This window comes from Rhinoderma darwinii, chromosome 2 (assembly GCF_050947455.1).
Source record: "Rhinoderma darwinii isolate aRhiDar2 chromosome 2, aRhiDar2.hap1, whole genome shotgun sequence".
Classification (NCBI taxonomy): Eukaryota; Metazoa; Chordata; class Amphibia; order Anura; family Rhinodermatidae; genus Rhinoderma; species Rhinoderma darwinii.
The window spans coordinates 161,558,371-161,580,692 of NC_134688.1; the positions used below are offsets into that span (position 1 = coordinate 161,558,371).

A 22,322-nucleotide genomic window follows, 5' to 3' on the forward strand; every position below is an offset into this window, starting at 1 on the left:
TGTCATTCATGATCATCCCACATGTAAAATGTGGGAAAATATTTTAGCAACTAGTCTGTGCAGGATCTAATCTGCAGGGATGAGATCTTTTTGCAATATTCGCAAATCTGCATTGCTTTCAACAAACTGAAGCTATCATTCTTTTTCCGATTCCTTTACATGTGAAGATAAATTTGTAAAAACGAGCGTCTCTCGATGATATACTTGTTGTACATGAATTTATATACAACAATAATCATATATTTTTGAGAATTTCCCTCGCTTTTGAGATCGTTTGTCTTCGCTCCTTTGAGTATGCACCATGCCTCAGCCAACATTTCTACACCTCCTCGCCTCGTATTCTAACAACTTACAGATGCCTGTTTACACAAGGGGATATACTGCCGACAAACAATAGTATTTAGGTCATCATAAAAGATTTGATCAATGACAAACGAGCAATTTCTCGCTGATCGCGCAATCGCTGCCCAAGTTTTCACTGGCCAATGATTTGCGAACTTTTAGAAGATATTACAAAATTTTACACGATAATCACCCTGTGTAAAAGGCCTCTTAGTGTGTACTTGTGCACAGAGAAGACTGGAGCTCGGAAAGTTGACAAGTTTCCTCGTCCCTCCCGCTCTCCTCCCCCTGTGCTGGCTCAGTGACACCCAGCACCACAGTCAGATCCGCCTTCTTCCTCACTCTCAGCACATCCATAGGCTTCACTCTTCTCAGCTTCTCCCTGTCCCTTCAAAGCTGTCACCCTGCAGACATCTGCTACAAGGTAAGAGCCATGTTGAGTCGGGGCCCAGGCCTCAGGTGCACCTCGTTATGAGCAGATGTGGCACTCAGTAGTGGGGCGGTGCTGTGCCAGGCCTGGACTTGCTGTGTAAAGCAGGGATTTCCATGTGTCAGCCGCTCCCTGTCCCAGTGCTCTGCCGGCTGCCTGGCTTGCTGGCTGGGTGTCACTGCTTCCTCAGGCAGGGTGCTGGGGGAGGGGGCCCATCCTGTCACAGTGGTGTACAGTAAAGGGGTCTTGTATGCAATGGCTAGGAAAGGAGCTTATTATTATATTATTAGAGGATATGTGTACAGATAAGCATTAGTATATTATATATGCTATACTACCCCTTGTACAAACACTTTTATTAACAACTATCATTATTATTATTATTATTATTATTATTATTATTATTATTATTATTATTATTATTATTATTATCATGCGTCATTCCTGTCATGCAAGTTGTCTAGACTTAGAATATAACTCAGATTGGGGGAAACGCCATATTGTGTGAGCCACAGGTCTCTTCGCATACTGTACATATATGACCATGCTGACAAGGCAGTTCTTTGTGGTAAAAATACAATATTCCCCTGGATGATGTGTGCATAATCCAGGGTCAGTCTATTTGTAGAGATGATGTCATGATTTTTTTGTACAATGTCATTCTTTTTGTGGTGGATTTGCAACATATGTATGAAGTTTGAATGAGGAATATGTCAGAGACAAGACCGCTTATGACAAGGCTTTTTGCTGCTGTATATTTCCAACACCTCTGGGAAAGCGTTGCACCATTGAGGATATTAATATATCCTGCTACTTATGTGTATGCGTTACAAAATATTTTATACACCTCATAAATGTCCTGCTACTTATGTTACAAAATATTTTATACACCTCATAAAGTTTTTTTGATGGCTATGTCAGAATAAAATCTGCTTTTCTACATATGATGCATGTATACGCATCAGATTTCTGTATTGAAATCCACTAGTAAAAATAGCGGAATGTGCGTTATGAAAATGGCACCAAGTGACTTGTGACACATTGTTGAATGACGTGCACCTTTTAATGGTGTTCTGTGACATGTATGACATCTGAAAAAGATGCATCAAAGGAGAGTGACTAAAGAACTTTTGACAGTTGCGCCAAATTTCTTATTGACTTGAGCCATATTCTTAAAACACTATTGATAAATGTGCCCACTGGCTTAAAAGATTGAATTAGGACATATATATTCTACGTGAAATTCCTCCAGCATCTGATAATCCAGAAAGTCTGATAATCTGCAAGAGAAGCAGTTAGGAATTATGATATGTTCACACGGCTTATTTTCGGCCGTTTTTCGTGCCGGTAACGGCCGAAAAATCGGAAGCAGAACGCCTCCAAACATTTGCCCATTGATTTCAATGGGAAAAATGGCGTTCTGTTCCGACGGGCCGTTTTTTTACCTGGCCGTTTTTAAAAACGGCCACGTAAAAAAACACCCGTGAAAAATAAGTGCAGGTCACTTCTTGGAACGTTTTTGGAGCCGTTTTACATAGACTCTATAGAAAAACAGCTCCAAAACGGCCATAAAAAATGCCGGGAAAAAAGTAAGTTGCTCTAAAAACGTCTGAAAATCAGGAGCTGTTTTCCCATGAAAACAGCACCGTATTTTCAGACATTTTTGAGTTTGCGTGTAAACATAGCCTAACTAAATAAAAAATTGTTTGTTAAGAATCCGATCCGAGGTTAGAACTACTTAGAATTGTATGCAACACAAACCACAGTTACTTTTGATAAAAAATATTGCGGCTATTGAAAAATTTCCTGTCATGGTGGAATCTCTACAATAGTCACAGCATTGCATGCATTTTTCTGTACCATAAGTAATAATGAAAGTCCGATGTGACTGTGTCTTCCATGCAATGCGCATGCATCTTTTTTGAAGCCCTATGCTAACAGTTAATATTATGAACTTTCTTCATGAAAACTCTCTTCCCGGGAGATTTAGATATTTCTCACAATCTATCTCATAATCTGACCCCTATTCCATCCAATTGATCCCCGATTAACAATTATACTAGCTATATATATATATATATATATATATATGTGTGTGTGTGTGTGCTGTAGATGTCTATTTGCTTGTGGGATCTTCTCTCCTGCTGTCAGGCAGATGTTCATGCCCGCCAGTTGCACGGTAATGTCACACAGGTAAACATTGCTTTTATGACACATGGCTGTAAAGCGCCATCACATAGCTCAATTTCCACTTTCTATGTTTCTGTAAAATTCATGACTCATTCTCTTTATATTTGATCTTCCAACATAAAATGATAGCTTGAGAAGACCTGCGTGTCACTACATGTGTCTGAGAACATGAATATTCCAGCAATGTATTTTTAACCCTTTGATCTAGATACGATATGTGGCCAGCAACCTCGGAGCTGAGTTATGTGCTATGTTGCATCCAGAGATGAATGTTAGTTTTTCCTGGTTTATTAGATGTTTTGTATTTTTTCTTTATCGTTTTTCATATATTGATAAACTTGCATAATACAAATTATTCTCCATCATCTTGGGCTGTCCGTGAACCACAAACTGAAAACTGAAATAGATTTTCACTAAACTCTATAACTAAAGTATATTTGTTGGCCCTCGCCCCTCCTGCAAAGCTCCGCCCACTTTTTGAAAAGTGACAAAAGCTGCATATAAGTGATAAAATGTGAAAATTATTGCGCAAAACAGATATAATTTGCAACTTTTTTAGGCCACTAAAGTAGCATACACCTCTTAATAAATTCCTTCTATGGTTTGTGCACATACAATATGCTGCATTCAATACAATGTGCAAGACTGAAGGTTGAATGCAAAAGTGAAGAAGCTCCATGCAAATCTCTTTGGTGAGCAGATGACCATATAAGGATTTTATATTTGTATTTAACCCTTTAAAGACGGGCCTAGTTTGGGCCTTAAGGACACAGCAAGTCCTTTCATTTTTTCATCTCTGCATTCCGAAAGCCATAACTTTTTTATTTTTCTGTCAACTTTTCCGGCTTCTTTTTTGCGGGACAAGTTGTATTTTTTAATGGCACCATTTTTCAGTACACATAATGTATTGTATAATTTACACTTTTACTTTTTCCGTTGATAGAGCTATATGAGGGCTTGTTTTTTTTGTGGGACGACCTGTAGTTTTCATTGGTACCATATTAGGGTACAGACAACTATTTTATCCTTTTTTATTCAGTTTTTTTTTTGTGAGGATGAACAAAAAACAGCAATTCTGACATTGTTTTTTCATTTTTCTCTTATTGTTTTCACCCTGCGGGATAAAAACCATAGTACGGGTCATTACGGATGCGGCGATACCAATTTTGTTTAGGTTAATTTACTTTTCTTTCTACTTCTTCTTACTGATTGCTGATACAGGGACAGAAGCAGCATACATGTACCAGTGCCCCAATATTATATATATAAACACACATACAGTATAACACCAGGACAGCAGTGTTAACACAGTCAATCGGTACATCCATTAGGCCGGGTTCCAACGTAGCGTAAGCGCTGCGGAATTTCCGCAATGGAATTTTGTGCGGAAATTCCGCAGCATTTACATTAGCAGCAAAGTGGATGAGATTTAGAAAATCTCATGCCCACGCTGCGGAAAAAAACGCAGCGTAAACTTAAAAAAATTGACCTGCGGTGCAGAATGTAATTCCGCAGCATGTTAATTTATGTTGCGATTTTGTTGATTTTCTGTTGCGGGCTTTCCCCATTGAATTCAATGGGGATGCAAAACCCGCAACAGAAAGACAACTGTCGCGACTTTTGCGGCGTAATCAGAGCGATTACGCCACAAAAATCCCAACTCCGAAAAAAAAAAAATCATACTTACTCAGAACGCCCTCCTTCTTCCTGCAGCCTGGCCTCTTAGGATTACGTTTCATTCAACGTGACTGCTGCAGCCAATTACAGGCTGCAGCGTCACATGGCCTGCAATGTCATCGTAGGAGGCCGGACTAAGGGAGGGGGTAAGTAACAACTTTTTTTTTCAAGCACTGCTTTCTGCAGCGGAAATTCCGTCCGAAAAAACTCATTTTTCGGACTGAAGGTGCTGCCGGTTCCAGGTTGGATATGTTGCTTGATTTTTAAGCAGTGTATACGACCAATGGGAACCCGGCCTTACACATCTACCTGGAAAATCAACCAACTTTCCTAGACTGCTGAATGGCAAATCTGCCTAGTTATGCAGTTATAATTCCTCCTTTGCTATATGGCCACATTCAGACGTAGTAGAATTTTTCCGCTACAAATGTTGGTGCAGATTTGGGCCAATTACGCAACGAATCTGCACCAACATTTGCATATTTGACAGGTAATTCAGACGTTGCAGATATCGTAACGGACCTGCCACAGATTTCAGTTTTTGCAGTGCAAATGCTGAAATCCGCAGTGAAATTCCGCGGCTTCTCCGCAACATAATGTGCATGCTGCGGAGGGAAAATTCTGCACCGGAGCCTAATTTGCGCACGGTTATTTTCCGCAACATCTGAACTAAGTTTCCTAAAAATGTATAGAAGCAAATGTAAAAAACGGCTGCTGCAGAATTCCACTGTGGACTGTCCGCAACAGAATTCAACAGCAATTCCGCCACGTCTGAACGTGGCCTATCACTGCATAATTAGGCAAATTTACGTTAAGGAGCTTTGGAAAGCTGGGTAAAAATCAATGTGACGATAGAGTATGCTGGAGACCAAACTGGGTATGTAGTATATACTCACAGGTGTCCAAATACACTATATGTTTGTATATATGCTAAATAGTATCAGGGCAGTATAATGTGTATGAACATTGGGGTACTTTGTAATTTATTTTAAGGGATTGTCCATAATTAGAAAAACATGTCTGCTTTCTTTCAGAAACAGCGCCACACCGGTCCATGGGTTATGTCTGGTATTGCAGCTCGGCTCCATAGTCAATGGGGCTGAGCTGCAATACCACACGCAACCTGTGGACAGGTGTGGGACTGTTTTTGGAAAAAAAAAAATAGAGATAGCTCAGATTGCGCCTGTTTGACCACTAAGGGTATGTTCACACGTACACGTACACGTCCGATACGCCTGAAATTATGGAGCTGTTTTCAGGAGAAAACAGCTCCTGAATTTCAGACGTAATGGCATGTGCAGGCGTTTTTCGCGTCGTCTTTTGCGGACGTAATTGGAGCTGTTTTTCTATGGAGTCAATGGAAAACTGCTCCAATTGCGTCCCAAGAGGTGACAGGCGCTTCTTTGATGCGGGCGTCTTTTTTACGCGCCGTCTTTTGACAGCGGCGCGTAAAAAAAAAGACCGTCGGCACAGAACATCGTAAAGCCCATTCAAATGAATGGGCAGATGTTTGCCAGCGCATTGGAGTCGTATTTTCGGATGTAATTCGAGGTTAAAACGCCCAAATTACGTCCGTAAACACAGTGTGTGAACCCAGCCTTAGATGTCACAGTCAATAGCGGCCGCATCATCTAAGACGTTAGAAAGAGAAGGGCGCTGGTTCAAGTCAACTAGGAGGACTAATAAAAAAAGTAAAGCACAGTTAAATAAAGTTTTGTTTAATTGTAAAAAAAAAGAAACTGTAAAAAAAATAAAAAATAGTAAAAGTTCCAAAAACCCTTTTTTCTCATTTTCCCCCTAAAGTAATGTAAAAAAAAAAAGAAATTAACATACCTGGTATTGCCGCGCCCAAAAAAGTCGGAGCTATTCTAATATAACTTATTTAACATTTTAATTGATGTTAAAAAAAAAAAAGAGAAAATTGCAACCTTAGCTCCCCAGAAAAACTGAATAAAAAGTGATCAAAAAGTCGGATGCATGTACCCAAATATGGTATTAATAAAAACGACAGCTTGCCCCACAAAAAACAAGCCCTCACACCCCTCAATTGACTGAAAAATAAAGTTATGATTCTCAGAATATGGCAACACAACTTTTTTTTTTAACAAATGGTTTTATCTTTGTAAAAGTGGTTAAAGAAAACAAACTATATACATTTGTATATACATATATATGTATTGACCGGTAGAATAAAGTTAACATTTAGTTTTTACCACATAGGGAGCGATGTAAAGAAAACAAAACCCAAAATACAAAGTCGGAATCGCATTTTTTTCCCATTTCACCCCACAAAGATTTTTTTTTTCTGTTTTCCAGTACATTATGCGGTAAATTAAATGGTGCGATTTAAAACTACAAGTCGTCCCACAACAAAACAAGCCCTCATATGGCTATGTTAACACAAAAGTATAAAAGTTATGGCTTTTGGAAGGCTGGGAGGAAAAAACAAAAGTTGTCTGTGTCTTCAATAGAAACATAACTCTCTGAACCATACAGTTTAGTATAAGGAGGTGAGAGCCAGGGATGGACATACCATTGGTGCAACCTGTGCAGCAGCACAGGGGCCTAGTAGGTAAGGGGACCCACTGTCACCTTAAATTAGCCTTCTTCAGTCTTTTAGATTGCATTTAAATGCCTGAGCTAATGAATAATATGGCTAACAATTACTTATAGATTGAAAAAGAGACATATGGGTGTGATATTGAAGAGCAAGGGGCCCATATACTGTTCTTGCACAGGGGCCCTCAGCTGTCTATCTCTGCCTGCCACTGGTGAGAGCTCAAAGATAAAGGGGTTTTCCGGCCACAGGACAGTTTTTCATACTGATGATCTGTCCTGTGGATCAGGGGTGTAGCTAAAGGCTCATGGGCCCCCGATGCAAAAGTTCTTATTGCCCCCCCCCCCCCGCAAACTTCTAATGGCCGACGGTCCGCAGCTTCGATGGGTCTCCTAAGTAACCCAACAATGCAGCACCAGCAGCCAGGGGCGTCACTAAGGACTTAAAACATCAGGGGAAATAGACCCAATACATATGTGTCCACCCAAAAAAAATGTGTGTATAGGAGACAGCATAGCATATCTATAGCACTACGACCCTATAAACTATGGATAGGATTAGATACATTGGCTCAGCAGACAGTAGCACACATGATAGGATTAGATACAGTGGCTGAGCAGACAGCATCACACATGATAGGATTAGATACAGTGGCTGAGCAGACAGTATCACACATGATAGGATTAGATGCAGTGGCCCAGCAGACAGTATCACACATGATAGGATTAGATACAATGACTCAGCAGACAGTATCACACATGATAGGATTAGATACAGTGGCTGAGCAGACAGTATCACACATGATAGGATTAGATACAGTGGCTGAGCAGACAGTATCACACATGATAGGATTAGATACAGTGGCTCAGCAGACAGTATCACACATGATAAGTTTAGATACAGTGGCTCAGAAGACAGTATCACACATGATAGGATTAGATACATTGGCTCAGCAGACAGTATCACACATGATAGGATTAGATACAGTGGCTCAGCAGACAGTATCACACATGATAGGATTAGATACAGTAGCTCAGCAGACAGTATCACACATGATTGGATTAGATATAGGGCCCAGCAGACAGTATCACACCTGATAGTATTAGATACAGTGGCTCAGCAGACAGTATCACACATGATCGGATTAGATACAGGGCTCAGCTCGCTGACATTGCGGCTCCAGCGCTGGACCCTGGAAAGGTAAGAATAATAATTTTGCTTCTTAATGTGTTACTGATTATTTTTGTGTGTTTGTGTTTTTTTACAGGTTCGGTTCTTGGACTTCGGATACGAGAACTTCAATTACGTTTTTTTTTTATTCTCAATAAAATGGTTAATGAGGGTTGTGTTCTTTTTTATTTCAATAAAATATTTTTTCTATGTGCTTGTATCTTTTTAAACTTTATTATCACCGCCTTAGTAAAGGCCGCTGGCTGATTGACAACCTCCATTACTAAGGCGGGGCTTAATGTTAGCAGGTGCAAAGGCCAACACTAACCCCCATTATTACCCCGATACCCACCGCCACCAGGGGTACTGGGAAGAGCCGGGTACGAACCAGTACCCGTCCATCTGTAGTGACGGGCAGGCACCGGGGCGGCCGCAGGCTGGTAGTATTAGGCTGGGGAAGGCCAAAAACAGTGGCACCTACCACCCTGGTAATGCTGCCTGCTGCTGCTGTGTTGTAACTGGCTGGTTATGAAAATTGGGGGGGGACCCGACATCGTTCTTTCCAATTATTTTTTTAATAAAGCAGCAGCAGCAGCCTAGCATTACCAGGGTGGGAAGGGCCACTGTTTTTGGCCTTTCCCCTCCTGATAATACCAGCCTGCGGCCACCCCAGTGGCCGACCATCACTACAGATGGTCAAGTACTGGATGGTACCCGGCTCTTCCCAGCACCCCTGGTGGCGGTGGGTACCGGGGTAATAAAGGGGGTTAGTGTTAGCCTCTGCATCGGCTAACACTAAGCCCCGCCTTAGCAATGCATGCTGTCAATCAGCCGGCGGCCATTACTAAGGCGGTAGTAATATAGTTTAAAAAAAAACACAGAGACATAGAAAAAATATTTTATTGAAATAAAAAAAAAACACACAACCCTCATTAACCATTTTATTGATAATAAAAAAAAAAATAGCCGTCATCGAAGTAGTCCTGGAATCCGACGTAGTCCAACGACCGAACCTGTAAGAAAACACACAAAAAAAACGATTAGTAACACATGTGTTAGGCTTAGATACAGGGCCCATGTGTGATACTGTCTGTGGGACCCTGTATCTAAGCCTACCACAAGCTAGGCTTAGATACAGCGTCCAGCAGACAGTAATCTTATACAGTATAAGATTACTGTGTGCTGGGGTCCTGTATCTAAACCTACAGTGTGGTAGGCTTATATACAGGGCCCATCAGACAGGATCACACATGGGCCATGTATCTAAGCCTACCATGTGATTGGCTTAGATACAGGGCCCAGCAGACAGGATCACACAATCTGTGATCCTGTCTCATGGGCCCTCTAAGCCTGCTACATCGTAGGCTTAAAGGGGTTGTGCAGTCCCTAAACATTGATGGCCTATCCTCAGGATACTATAGTTACTATAGTAACTTTTTATTGATGTGGTGCGGGGGGCTGTGGGCCCCCCTGGCTTCGGGGCCCGGTCGCAACTGCGACCGCTGCGACCCCTATAGCTACGCCAGTGCTGTGGATGATCTATGTCTGTACCGGAAGCAGATTGCTCCGGTCACAGTATAGCGGCCGAGCTGCAGTACTGCAGCTCTGCCGCTATATAGTGGTCGGAGCCTTCTGCTTCCGGCATCGAACACTGCATACCGTGCATAACATCCGGTGACCGGAGGCAACCGGACCCCCACCAATCATATACTGATGACCTATCCTATGAATACGTCATCAGTATGAAAAATGGTCCCGTGGCCGTACAACCCCTTTAATCAAAGTTCGGCAACTTTTTTTTTGCGTACGCTTGATGGAAACCTGTAATGGATGAAAGTAGAACCAGTGGGCTCCATAGTAAAGGATGTCTGTTGTATACTGGGCAGATGGACAGGCTATACAGACCTGCAGGGGAAGGTAATGTAAACATTCTGACTCCGCAGCTGCAAACAGCTGACCGTGCTGTCCTGGTGTACCACCCCAGCTATGTATAGAGGGTTATTGGAATCATTACATTGACATAGGATCACTACCACTTCGAATGTCATGATATATACTTGCATATGAATTCATATTATTCCATTCCTCATCTTAAATTAACTCTATGGTTTTTCTTCAATTACTAAATAAGGTTATTGTTTTAGCGCTGGAGAAAAAACTAATAGCTCAGGGACCAGTTCCCAGTTTTACATTTTAAGCATTGTTGGCATTTGAACAAATATGTGATGTTTAATACTATTGGCATTCAGACTCTAACATATCCAATTGCAGGGCTGTAACTTCCATTTACCACGCAGATGGGGTAATATAAACTTTTCACAAGGCATTGGTGTTTTGTAGGTAGCTCGCTGTAAGCAGTCTTAGTTTGGATTCTTTTGTTTCATATTCTGTAAATAGTGAGCTAGGAAATTTTCTCTGGTTGGAACACAGCTGGATTGTTTTGGTGCTGTGTTTCTGTTTGTGTCACTCGGAGTGCTTAGTGTGGGGAACTCTGCTCACTCCCAATTACGTCCGGTTGGCTGATAATTATGGTTCTGCCGACTCAGCATAGAGCTTATGCAAGTTGGACGAGAGCTGCAGTCTGGGAAAGATTTCAAATGTACATTTCACAGTCGTATAATAAAAAGTTACATCAGAAATTTGATCAGGAAATTGGCCACTATTACAAGACGTTCTGAGATTCTGTGACTATCTTTGTTGGGTGCTCAGTGGGATGAAGCACAAGAGCCATCAAAGTTACCAGAACAAGTTGATTTGTGGAATCGTTCATCTGTCAGCACCATACCTGGGGTTTGTCCCACTTTGTTCAGTGCTTTTATTTAGGGTCCAGGATTGTGTTGTATTGTATAGTAGACAAGTAAGGCATGTTTGGACGTGTGCGAAAATTTTCTGCTGAAGATTATGTCGCAAATTCATGGCAATTACGCAACAAATCTGTTGCAAAATCCTGTGAAGGGTTCATCCAAACGTGGTGGATTTAACGGCGGACTTGCTACACATTTAGGCCTTTGCATTGTAGTGACAATCTGATGATTCTCCGCAATAGACTAAGGGCATGGCCAGACGTGGCGTATTTCTGCCGACACTGTCCGCATCAATGCTGCACATAATCTGCGTTGCAGATTCTGTTGCGGCTTTGCCTAAAATGTGCAGTAAAATGCTGCGGATTAGCCGTTGCGTATTCAGGTGAAGAGTACTTCCTGCTGTCTTTTAAAACATTTCATCTCAGTCTGGCTGTAGACCTCGAAACACATAGGTCCAGCCAGAATTAAGAAATATCCTGTTTGTAAAACCAATACGCAACGTAACACACATAACATCTGCGGATTTCATTGCGGAATTTTGAAACTCCATTGAAGTCAATGGAGAAATTCCGCAATAAGTCTGCGACAAGTCCGCTACACGTCCGCAAAAGCCAGTTTATACTGCGGACACCAAATTCCGCACCGCAGCCTATGGTCCTCAGCGGAGTTTTTTGCCACGTGTGCACGAACCTAACTAAAAAGGTGGGGAAACCAATGGACAAAATATCCACTGCATATTTTTCCGCAGCGGACTGGCCCCAGCGGAATTCCAGAGCAATTCCACCACGTCTTGCCATGCCCTTAGTATGCCTCGGAATGTAACTTCCGCACCGCAAGCTATTTTCCGCTTAGTTGTTTTCTGCAACATCTGCACTAAGTAAACTAAAAAGCCATAGAAACCAAAGAAATATAAGTCTGCTGCAGAGCTCCACTGCGGCCTGTATGCAGTGGTATTCTGCAGCAAATCTGCCACGTCTGGACATGTCCTTTAGGGCATGACCAGACGTGGCGTATTTTTTCCGCCACTGTCCGCATCAATCCGCACATAATCTGCGTTGCAGATTCTGTTATGGCTCTGCCTAAAATGGGCATTAAATTGATGCGGACTGGCCGTTGCGTATTGAGGTGGAAGTACTTTCCCTTCACTCTATCAGTGCAGGATAGAGAGAAGGGACAGCCCTTTCCCTAGTAAAAGTAAAAGAAATTCATACTGACCCGGCCGTTGCCTTGGTGACGCGTCCCTCTCTTGACATCCAGCGCGACCTCCCTGGATGACGCGGCAGTCCATGTGACCGCTGCAGCCTGTGATTGGCTGCAGCTGTCACTTGGACTGAAACGTCATCCCGGGAGGCCGGACTGGAGGAAGAAGCAGGGAGTTCTCGGTAAGTAGGAACTTCTATTTTTTTTACAGGTTGATGTATATTGTGATCGGAAGTCACTGTCCAGGGTGCTGAAACAGTTACTGACGATCGTTTAACTCTTTCAGCACCCTGGACAGTGACTATTTACTGACGTCGCCTAGCAACGCTCCCGTAATTACGGGTGCACAAACGTAGTCATCCGTAATTACGGGAGCCCCATTGACTTCTATGGGCCTGCCCGTGCCGTAATAACGCTTTTTACGTAGTGTGCATGGGGCTTCAGTCTGGCTGTAGACCTAGAAATACATAGGTCCAGCCAGAATGAAAAAATGTCATGTTCGTAAAACAAATACGCTACGCAGCACACATAACATCTGCAGACTTTTGCGGAATTTTGACTCTCCATTGAAGTCAATGGAGAAATTCCGCAATGAGTCCGCAACAAGTCCGCTACACGTCCGCAACAACCAGTGTATTCTGCGGACACCAAATTCCGCACCGCAGCCTATGGTCCGCAGCAGAGTTTTCCGCAACGTGTAAACGAACCTCACTAAAAAACTGTGGAAAGCAATGGAGAAACGTGTATGCTGCGGAATTCCGCAGCGGACTGTCCGCAGCGGAATTCCAGAGAAATTCCGCCACGTCTGGTCATGCCCTAAGCCTCCTTCCCACAGGGTTTTTTTGTTCTGGGTTGTAAACTGCATAAAAAAAGGCATATAAAAATATTTTTTTAAATGTAACATGCATTTTTTGTGTTTTTACATGTGTTTTTGGTGGTGTTTTTTTATTTTGTAAAATTTTGTACATGCGTTTTTCAAGTCCTGTAGAGAAGGCTATGAGAAAACTCCAGGTGTTTACATAATTTCTGCCTTTTGTTAGATTTGGATCACAATTAATTACTTTGTAGACTTCTATTGCTAGTTCTTTATTGACAAAAATATTGTGTCTATGTTTCACAAATCATTTACTTGAAAGTGCAAGGACAACAATCTCTATCAATAAGGTTAAACATTTTCTTAAAGAGGCTCTGTCACCACATTATAAGTGCCCTATATTGTACATAATATGATCGTCGCTGTAATGTAGATTACAGCAGTGTTTTTTATTTTGAAAACTATCAGTTATGACCTATATTAGCTTTATGCTAATGAGTTTCTCAATGGACAACTGGGCATGTTTTACTATATGACCAAGTGTGCGTTGTACAGAGGAGTGTATAACGCTGACCAATCAGCGTCATACACTTCTCTCCATTCATTTACTCTGCAGATAGAGATATAGCTATATCTCTAATTGCAGTCACATAAACACACTATAACGCTCCTCAAGTGTCATGACAATGAATATACATTACCTCCAGCCAGGACGTCATGTGTATTCATTCTCCTGACCACTTCTGTAGCGTCTCTGTGATTTATAGCACAGCACAGCACGATCTCGCTGTGAATGACAGTTTACAGCGTAATCTCGCGAGACTACGCCTGCTATGCTGTAAATCACAGAGACGCTACAGAAGTGGTCAGGAGAATGAATACACATGACGTCCTGGCTGGAGGTAATGTATATTCATTGTCATGACGCATGAGTAGCGTTATAGTGTGTTTATGTGACTGCAATTAGAGATATAGCTATATCGCTATCTGCAGAGTAAATGAATGGAGAGAAGTGTATGACGCTGATTGGTCCTCTGTACAACACCCAATTGGTCATATAGTAAAACACGCCCAGTTGTCCTTTGAGAAACTCATTAGCATAAAGCTCATAACTCCGTCAAAAACTATCATTTTTCTAAATAAAAAACACTGCTGTAATTTACATTACAGCGACAATCACATCATGTATAAGATAGGGCACTTATAATGTGCTGACAGTGCCTCTTTAATAAAGGGGGTTTTACACGGGCAGATTTTCTGCCTGCTAATGAGCGATGATCGCCAATAACAGTGGATTGGCACTTGTTTGCTCTATTTACATGGAGCAATGATCGGGAGTATGGGACGAACGATCGTTAATACAATCCATCGTCCCCTTACAGTTTGCATATGGTTGGCAGCACATCCTCTGTGATGAGCCGACAAACAAACTTTTGCTCGTTCGTTGGCTGATTGCCATGTTTGCTCATTCGCCTGATCATCGGCCCATGTAAAAGGGCCTTAAGACTCATTTTTTTGTGAATATGAAGTACAATGCCTGCCACTTGTCCTGTATTAAAGGGGAACTTCCAGAACTGTTACATAAAGGTGCTTTAGTGTACATTAAACATGTAAAAATGATCTGTGACTGAAATTTTAAACCTTAAAAGGGTTATCCAGGTTATTAAAATTGATGGTCTATCCTTAGGATAGGCCATCAATATTAGATCAGTGGGGGTCCGACTGTCGGCACCCCTGCTGTTCAGCTGTTTGAAGGGACTGTTGCACTCGTACGAGCGCCGCAGCCTCTACGTGGTTTACATGTTTGTCCTGTCTGTTTGTACTTGCACGCGCCGTAACATTTATAGCGGCCTTGCAAGGTATTGGACTACTGTCCTATTCACTTGAGCATGAAAGGCACACTGAGCAAACCTAACATGCTATGCCTTGTGCAAAGCCTGAGGAAGTGGCACATTAACATGAATTAGATAAGAAAGATAGGGATTAGAAGTCATGCACCACCCTCTGCACTAGATATAACACAGTCTTTCAGGTTTGCAGAGTTCCTTTAAAAAACTGTGGCATTCAATTACCATGGTATATATAGAAGGTGCCTTTTTTTATTTTCAATTATTTGTGTCATTTTTATCCCACAGAGCTCAATAGGTTTTATTTACATCTGCCAAAAAACACAATGTGTGTTGCGTTTTTTATGGCGTTTTTGTTGGCGTTTTTTTCAGAAAAAAGTATGTGTTGCAAAGATTAATCTTTGCATCACATTATCTTCAAATCACGTAATTTGCTATGTTAAAAATGCCACCTAAACAAACGCAGGCGGTAAAACACACTGTTTTGGAAAAATGCCACCAAAACCATTAAAAAAAAAGGTTACCAAAAAAACGCCACCCAAAATGTGTGTGTGTAGGAGACATAACAAAAAGAAAACTGGCTCATGGAGTGATCTAAATGTTTCCTAGTTTGAATAGTGCAGCTAAACATATGTCCCAGACATTTTTTGCAGGATCCACTTGAATTGAAAAGCATAGTCGACTGCGCTTTTCTTTAGAGTTGAGGGCGGCAACGGAATACTGATCTATACTGGCCAAACTTATATGTCCAATAGTCTATGGGAATATTAGACGTATACATGGGGAGGTTGTTTTCAGGTCTGGGTAAGTCTAGTTAGCCAGCTATCCAATACAGGTTAGGGCCTGTTCACATCAGCGTTGGGCTTCTATTCACGGGTTCCGTTTCATTCAGAGGAACCGATGAACGGAAAGTCAAACGGAAACCATAGCTTCCGTTTTCATTACCATTAATTTCAATTGTAATGCTTCCGTTGCAATTGTTTTCCGTTTTTTTTCCGTTCAGTAAGGTTTCCGTTTTTTAGCATAGCACTGGTGCCTAATTTTTCAAGCTTGAACAGCCTTTCTACCTTGCCAAATTACCAAATTATTGCCATTATATCAGTCTATCAGCTCCTTTGTACTTTATTTCTTCAACTCCTGAATGTTTTGCATAAATTGATAAATTAATTCATCTGTACATCTGAGAGCCTAAAATGTAGATGTATGGATTATTTTGAAAAAGCAAACCTGTATGTGGTGTGACAAGCTGGATATAGTCAATAATGACTGCTGTTTAGCTGCTTCTGAAAGTGTCACTGTAAATTGCTCTCTGTTTTTCTTCCATTTATAGCGGCTTTGATCTTTCAGGGATGTTGTCTTTCTGCACATTAAAGTAACTGCATAATTGTAGAGCATGTGTACTAATGTCTGTTCTTAAAATGCCCTTCTGTTGGATTTGTGATTGATTTTAAACCTTGGATGTAAAGCTTCTCGACATTAAAAGGGTTCTCCGCTTTGGACAATCTCTTCTTGTTTGATGGGTCCCTTGACAATAAGCTGATCACAAAGTGTCCCTCTTCTGGGACCCCCAACGATCCGCTGTAATCTGTGGGGAAACCTGGCAGTAAGTGATCAAGTTCCCTGCAGCTCCACCACAGGGGAAATGAAGTATTACACATATCAATGGGTTGTCTGTGTAATGCAATACAGGACAGGTCCTCCAGAAAGAGAGATTGTTTTTGTATTTGCTGGTCTAAACAGAGGACCACCCCTCCTAGTAACTCAGAATTCTCTAATAAGGTATATGACAGTTCATTTTCTAAAGAACACAGCCCCTTTAAATGGTGGTCAAATATTCTGACTGTTGATAGATATTTTTAGGTTGAAAGATTTCTCCCTAAACTTGCTTGCTTAGATCACCTGAGAATGCATGTTCTTGTTAATATAGGAAAATGGGGAGTACAGCCATGTTGCTGATGCATTGACCTATTGGCATTGTTGACAATCATCAACGGTCGGCCTTAGGTTGAATAGAGCCCCGTGCAGTACTTCCTATTGGCATCCCACCCTTATGGTGTACCATACTGTGCCAAAATAATACAGTGAAACAGTAACCATACTGTACAGTGCCTAAATAACACCTTCCAATAAAAAATCTGGTAAATGTAGCTGGATCCAGAATAACTGCCTCCCCATAGGTTAGTGCACCAAATGTGGGAACAGGGGTGGAATCTCCAGGTGCCCAGGCCATCAGGGCCAGTGGCGCCTTTTCAGTACAACTTATTTCTCCCCTAAATATGGACAACTAAGAGTGACATCTTTCATAGACATTAGACTAAATTTTGATTGAGCTAGTAAAAAAATCACAATGTGTATGGGCACAAAGATGTAACTTGAAGCTTCTGGGCCCCAATGCAAAGTCTATAACGTGGTCTACAACACCTACTATGTGCTGCTTAGCTTGCCCTAGAATAAATAAATAGATAACTGTTGATGGGTTGCATTGAACTTTTTGTACAGCTGTGGCGCTTTGTATATAAATACATTAATATAAATACAATTATGCACTTACAGCAGAAATAATAAACAGTGTCCTCAACTTGAAACAATGAAAATAAGTATCAAATTGATATGATCTACCAGGGTACTGGTCATAAGTATATACATGTATTAAAAGTGTAATTGCCTGGTCAGAAAAATTAAGCAACACAATGTCCATTACTTACCCCTTTGACCTTGCAATAATTTTTATTATTATTATTATTATTTATTTATTTTTTATTATTATTAATATTATTATTAACATACAAATAAAACCACAATTGTCCAACCAATACCATTTTATACCAAAGGAAAAACTACGCATACCAACCTATTCTCATGTACAAATGGACTCATGGACAAACGGCGCACAGCATTATCATGTGCACAAGTGGCGTAATATAGTCCCATAGGCGCTCCTTGTGCATCCGTACGGTACCTCCATGAAGCACCATATTTCTCCCTAAAATTCAGGGAACACGAAGGCAAGGTATGGTCCAATAGCAGGCTATGGATACCGTATTACAGATAACTAAAATGTGGAGGAATAACACAGTATGTGCATGATGCTTTGGTGTATATGATATTTGTTATGTTTTTACATGAAAATTTATTTTATTGGTATTGGTATTGGTTTTATTATAAATGTTGCTTATTATTTTTCTTAGAGACTGGCTTTTAATATCACTTTTTTCTTTTAGTTTAGTGTGTTAGTTTGCAGCAAGCATCAGGTTACACCCCGATAGAAGTGAGACATATAGGCAGAGATGTATCTTGTTATTATTGTGCATTTAACTGCTCTGGTGTCTGGCAGCGCTGCATGATGACCTGTTGTGGTTAAGTAATGAGCTCATCAGGGAATGGTGCAGGAGGGAACAGTCCCATATCTTAATACATATACCTGATATCTTCACTACTATGTAGAATGTGCAGCATCTGGATGATGAGGTAAGATAACCTTGACCCATTAACTGGTATCAAAGAGGCGCATCATAAAATGAGACTGACAAATGTGGCTTACAAGTGCTAAAAAGATCCTGTTTATATATTGTCATTCTTATTCCAAGTTCATGCAGCTAGAGTAAGTGTCGCAGGACTCACGACAAATGACTCCATTGCAACTTTTAAAACTATTTTTTACAGCATCTCTGTCTTAAGGGTATGTGCACACGTAAACTGCATTTACGTCTGAAATTACGGAGCTGTTTTCAGGAGAAAATAGATCCGTAATTGCAGACGTAATTGCTTGTCCTCGCATTTTGCGAGGCGTCATTGATGGCCGTAATTTAGAGCTGTTCTTCATTGAATTCAATGAAAAACGGCTCAAATTACGTCCAAAGAAGTGTCCTGCACTTCTTTGACGAGGCAGTAATTTTACGCGTCGTCGTTTGACAGCTGTCAAACGACGACACGTAAATTACAGGTCGTCGGCACAGTACGTCAGCAAACCCATTCAAATGAATGGGCAGATGTTTGCCGACGTATTGGAGCCGTATTTTCAGGCGTAAATCGAGGCATAATACGCCTCGTTTACGCCTGAAAATAGGTCGTGTGAACCCAACCTAAGGGCGGGTTCACACATGGCGGAATTTCACTTAAATTCCGCTGCGGACACTCCGCAGCGTTAATCCGCAGCGGAGCCGTTTCTCCATTGACTTTCACTTTAATTTAGCAGTGTTCGTTTACACGATGCGTACAATTCCGCTGCGGAGCATAGGCTGCGGAGCGGAATTTGGTGTCCGCAGCATGCTCTGTCTGTTGCGGAGCAGTGGCGGACTGGTTGTGGACTCATGGCGGAATTTCTCCATTGACTTCAATGGAGAGTCAAAATTCCGCAATGAAGTCCGCAGATCTTATGTGTGCTGCGGAGCGTATTGTTTTTACTACCATGACATTTCTTCATTCTGGCTGGACCTATGTATTTCTAGGTCTACAGCCAGACTGAGGAAGTCAATGGGGCTCCCGTAATGACGGGAGCGTTGCTAGGAGACGTCTGTAAATAGTCACTGTCCAGGGTCCTGAAAGAGTTACGCGATCGGCAGTAACTGTTTCTGCACCCGGGACAGTGACTACCGATCTCAATATACATGTATCTGTAAAAAAAAAATATAAGTTCATACTTACCGAGAACTCCCTGCGTCTGTCTCCAGTCCGGCCTCCCAGGATGACGTTTCAGTGTAAGTGACGGCTGCAGCCAATCACAGGCCAAGCACAGGCTGCAGCGGTCACATGGACTGGTGCGTCATCCAGGGAGGTCGGGCCGGATGCCGAAAGAGGGACGCGTCACCAAGACAACGGGCGGTAAGTATGAATTTCTTTGACTTTCACTAGGGAAAGTGCTGTCCCTTCTCTCTATCCTGCACTGAATAGGGAGAAGAGAAGCACTTTTCCTGCAGTCCGCAGCGGCCAGTCCGCATCAATTTTCTGCACATTTTGTGCAGATCCGCTGCAGAATCTGCAACGCAGATTCTGTGCGGCATTGATGCGGACAGTTGCGGAGGAATTCCGCCATGTGTGGTCATGCCCTAACTGTGATCTACCTCTTTAAGTCTAAATTCTGTTGTTAGACATTAAAGGGCTTGTCCGGACACAGGACAGTTTTTCATACACAGGATAGGTCATCGGTATGTGATGGGTGGGGTCCGACACCCAGACCACGCACCGATCAGCTGCTCTGGCTGCCTCCGGGCAACGGATGTCTGTGCCGAAAGCAGATGACTCCAGTCACAGTATGGTGGCCATGCTGCAGTACTGCAACTCTGCTCCTATTCAAGTAAATAGTAGCAGAGTTGCAGTTCTGCAGCACGGCCGCTATGCAGCGTATGGAGCCATCTGCTTCCGGCACTGAACACTACATAACATCCGGTGTACAGAGGTAGCCGAAAAAGCTGATTGGTGCAGAGTCCGTGTGTCATATACTGATGACACTATCCTGTGGGGCTTGTTTACATCAGTGTTGAACGTCCGTTTGGATTTCCGTTCATCTGTTCTGTCAGAGGAACAGTTGAATGGAAAGTATTGTTTCGGTTTGCATCACCATTGATTTCAATGGTGTTTTTTTGTTTCAGTTAGTTTCAGTTTGCCTCCGCTCTGCTAGCTTTCCATTTTTTTCATTGAAACAATAGTGTAGTGTGCTGCGCTGTTTCCGTGGATTTTTTTTAAAATTCTAACGGAACGGAGGCAACCTGAAACTAACTGAAACCAAAAAATACCATTTAAGTCAATGGTGATGCAAACGGAAGCAATGCTTTACGTTTGTCTTTCCATTCATCTGTTCCTCTGACAGAACAGATAAAAGGAAATCCAAATGGAAGTTTACGCTGATGTGAGCAAGCCCTTACTTTTGTGGCTTAATTTCATATAATGTGTAATGTTTGCTCTGTATGTTGCTCCAAATAATAATAATAATAATAATAATAATTAATAAACCTTTATTAGGCTATATGCACATCACGTCTTGGGCCTTTGTTTAGCATGTAAGTCGGCAAAGCTCGCGATGTACATGATAAATGTGTTCATAGCACTACATTAGCCCGACAAAGGCCAAAAGAGTGTCCTTTTGGCCTCAGGTATACGTTGATATACCTTTTTTTTGGAGTATGGAATAGCATAGTATATTACGTTTCTCCACCCCGAGATATCCTGCAAAAAATACTGCGTGTTATATGTTTTTTAACATGCCAGCCTATGGGTGACTTATTCAACTGTATGGCATACGTCACAGGTATAAATTTCTCTGTATATGTCATGGGTGTTTCAATAGCCTTTCATGACGTATATGTTAAACGGATGCCATTATAGTTTTATAGTTTAATAGTTTAATAGTGTTATCCATCATCTATAGGCTATAATGGTATCGGTTTCAAATATACGTTATGAATAAGGTCATGAGCGTTTATGATGTATACGTTTAATGTATACCATTAAACGCCATGGGGCTTTTCCCGGTGTATACGTTAACCGTAGGCGAAAAACCTGATGTGCAAAGAGCCTTAGGGCTCATGCACATGACCGTAGTGGTGTGCACGGCCCGTGATTTGCGGCTTGGATGGCTGCGGAGTGTCATCTGCGGGCCACCCACAAATCTCGGGCCGAGCACATGGCCGTGTGTATTCATTTCAATGATCCTGGACCGCAAAAATACGGCCGTAATATGACATGTCCCATCTTTTTGCGGTCCAGGCTCCCGGGCAATGCACAGACGTGTGCATGGGCCCATAGAAATGAATAGGACCGCAATTCAGCCGCAGAATTGCGGGTGAATTGCGGCCGCAAAAACACATTCGTGTGCATGGTGCCTTACTACTCAAGAAAAGCTCAAGAAAAAGAGACCACATGGCTGGAAGGATTTGATGAAAGATAAAAATAGAAGTAATAGATCAGATGTCTTTTATTTTGATGCTACCAGCTGACTCATACAAAATACACTGACATCAATGCAGAAAGTAGGTTCAGAGAATGTTCTAGGATGAAGGGCGATGTACAAAAATAAAAGTACAAGTGTCACTACAGATAATATAGGGAAAAAAGCTACATGTAACATCTGGTTTGAACAGAGACAAGGATAATAACTCAGTGAATATTAGCCATGTTCTTGTACAACAAAACAAATAACAGATAGTACAATCGAGTACATGAAGGGGAAAAATTGTATGTTCAAATTAAGACTAAGGTCATGATTCTCCATACATAATTTATGTGTGTGACCGAAGCATGAAATGATCTAACCTGTATTATTATATGAAACACTTAATATTAGCCAAAACAAATG

General features: G+C 41.6%; 1 protein-coding gene across 8 annotated transcripts in view; it reads left to right on the forward strand.

Moving 5' to 3' along the window:
- The first annotated feature begins 653 nt into the window (after positions 1-653).
- The window catches only part of MBNL2 (muscleblind like splicing regulator 2), a 148,157-nt gene continuing 126,488 nt past the window's right edge, over positions 654-22,322 (forward strand). For all 8 annotated transcript variants that reach the window (XM_075852396.1, XM_075852399.1, XM_075852402.1 and 5 more), the window contains exon 1: positions 654-766. The gene's annotated coding sequence lies outside the window, so the exon portion shown is untranslated. The remainder of the gene's footprint in view (positions 767-22,322) is intronic.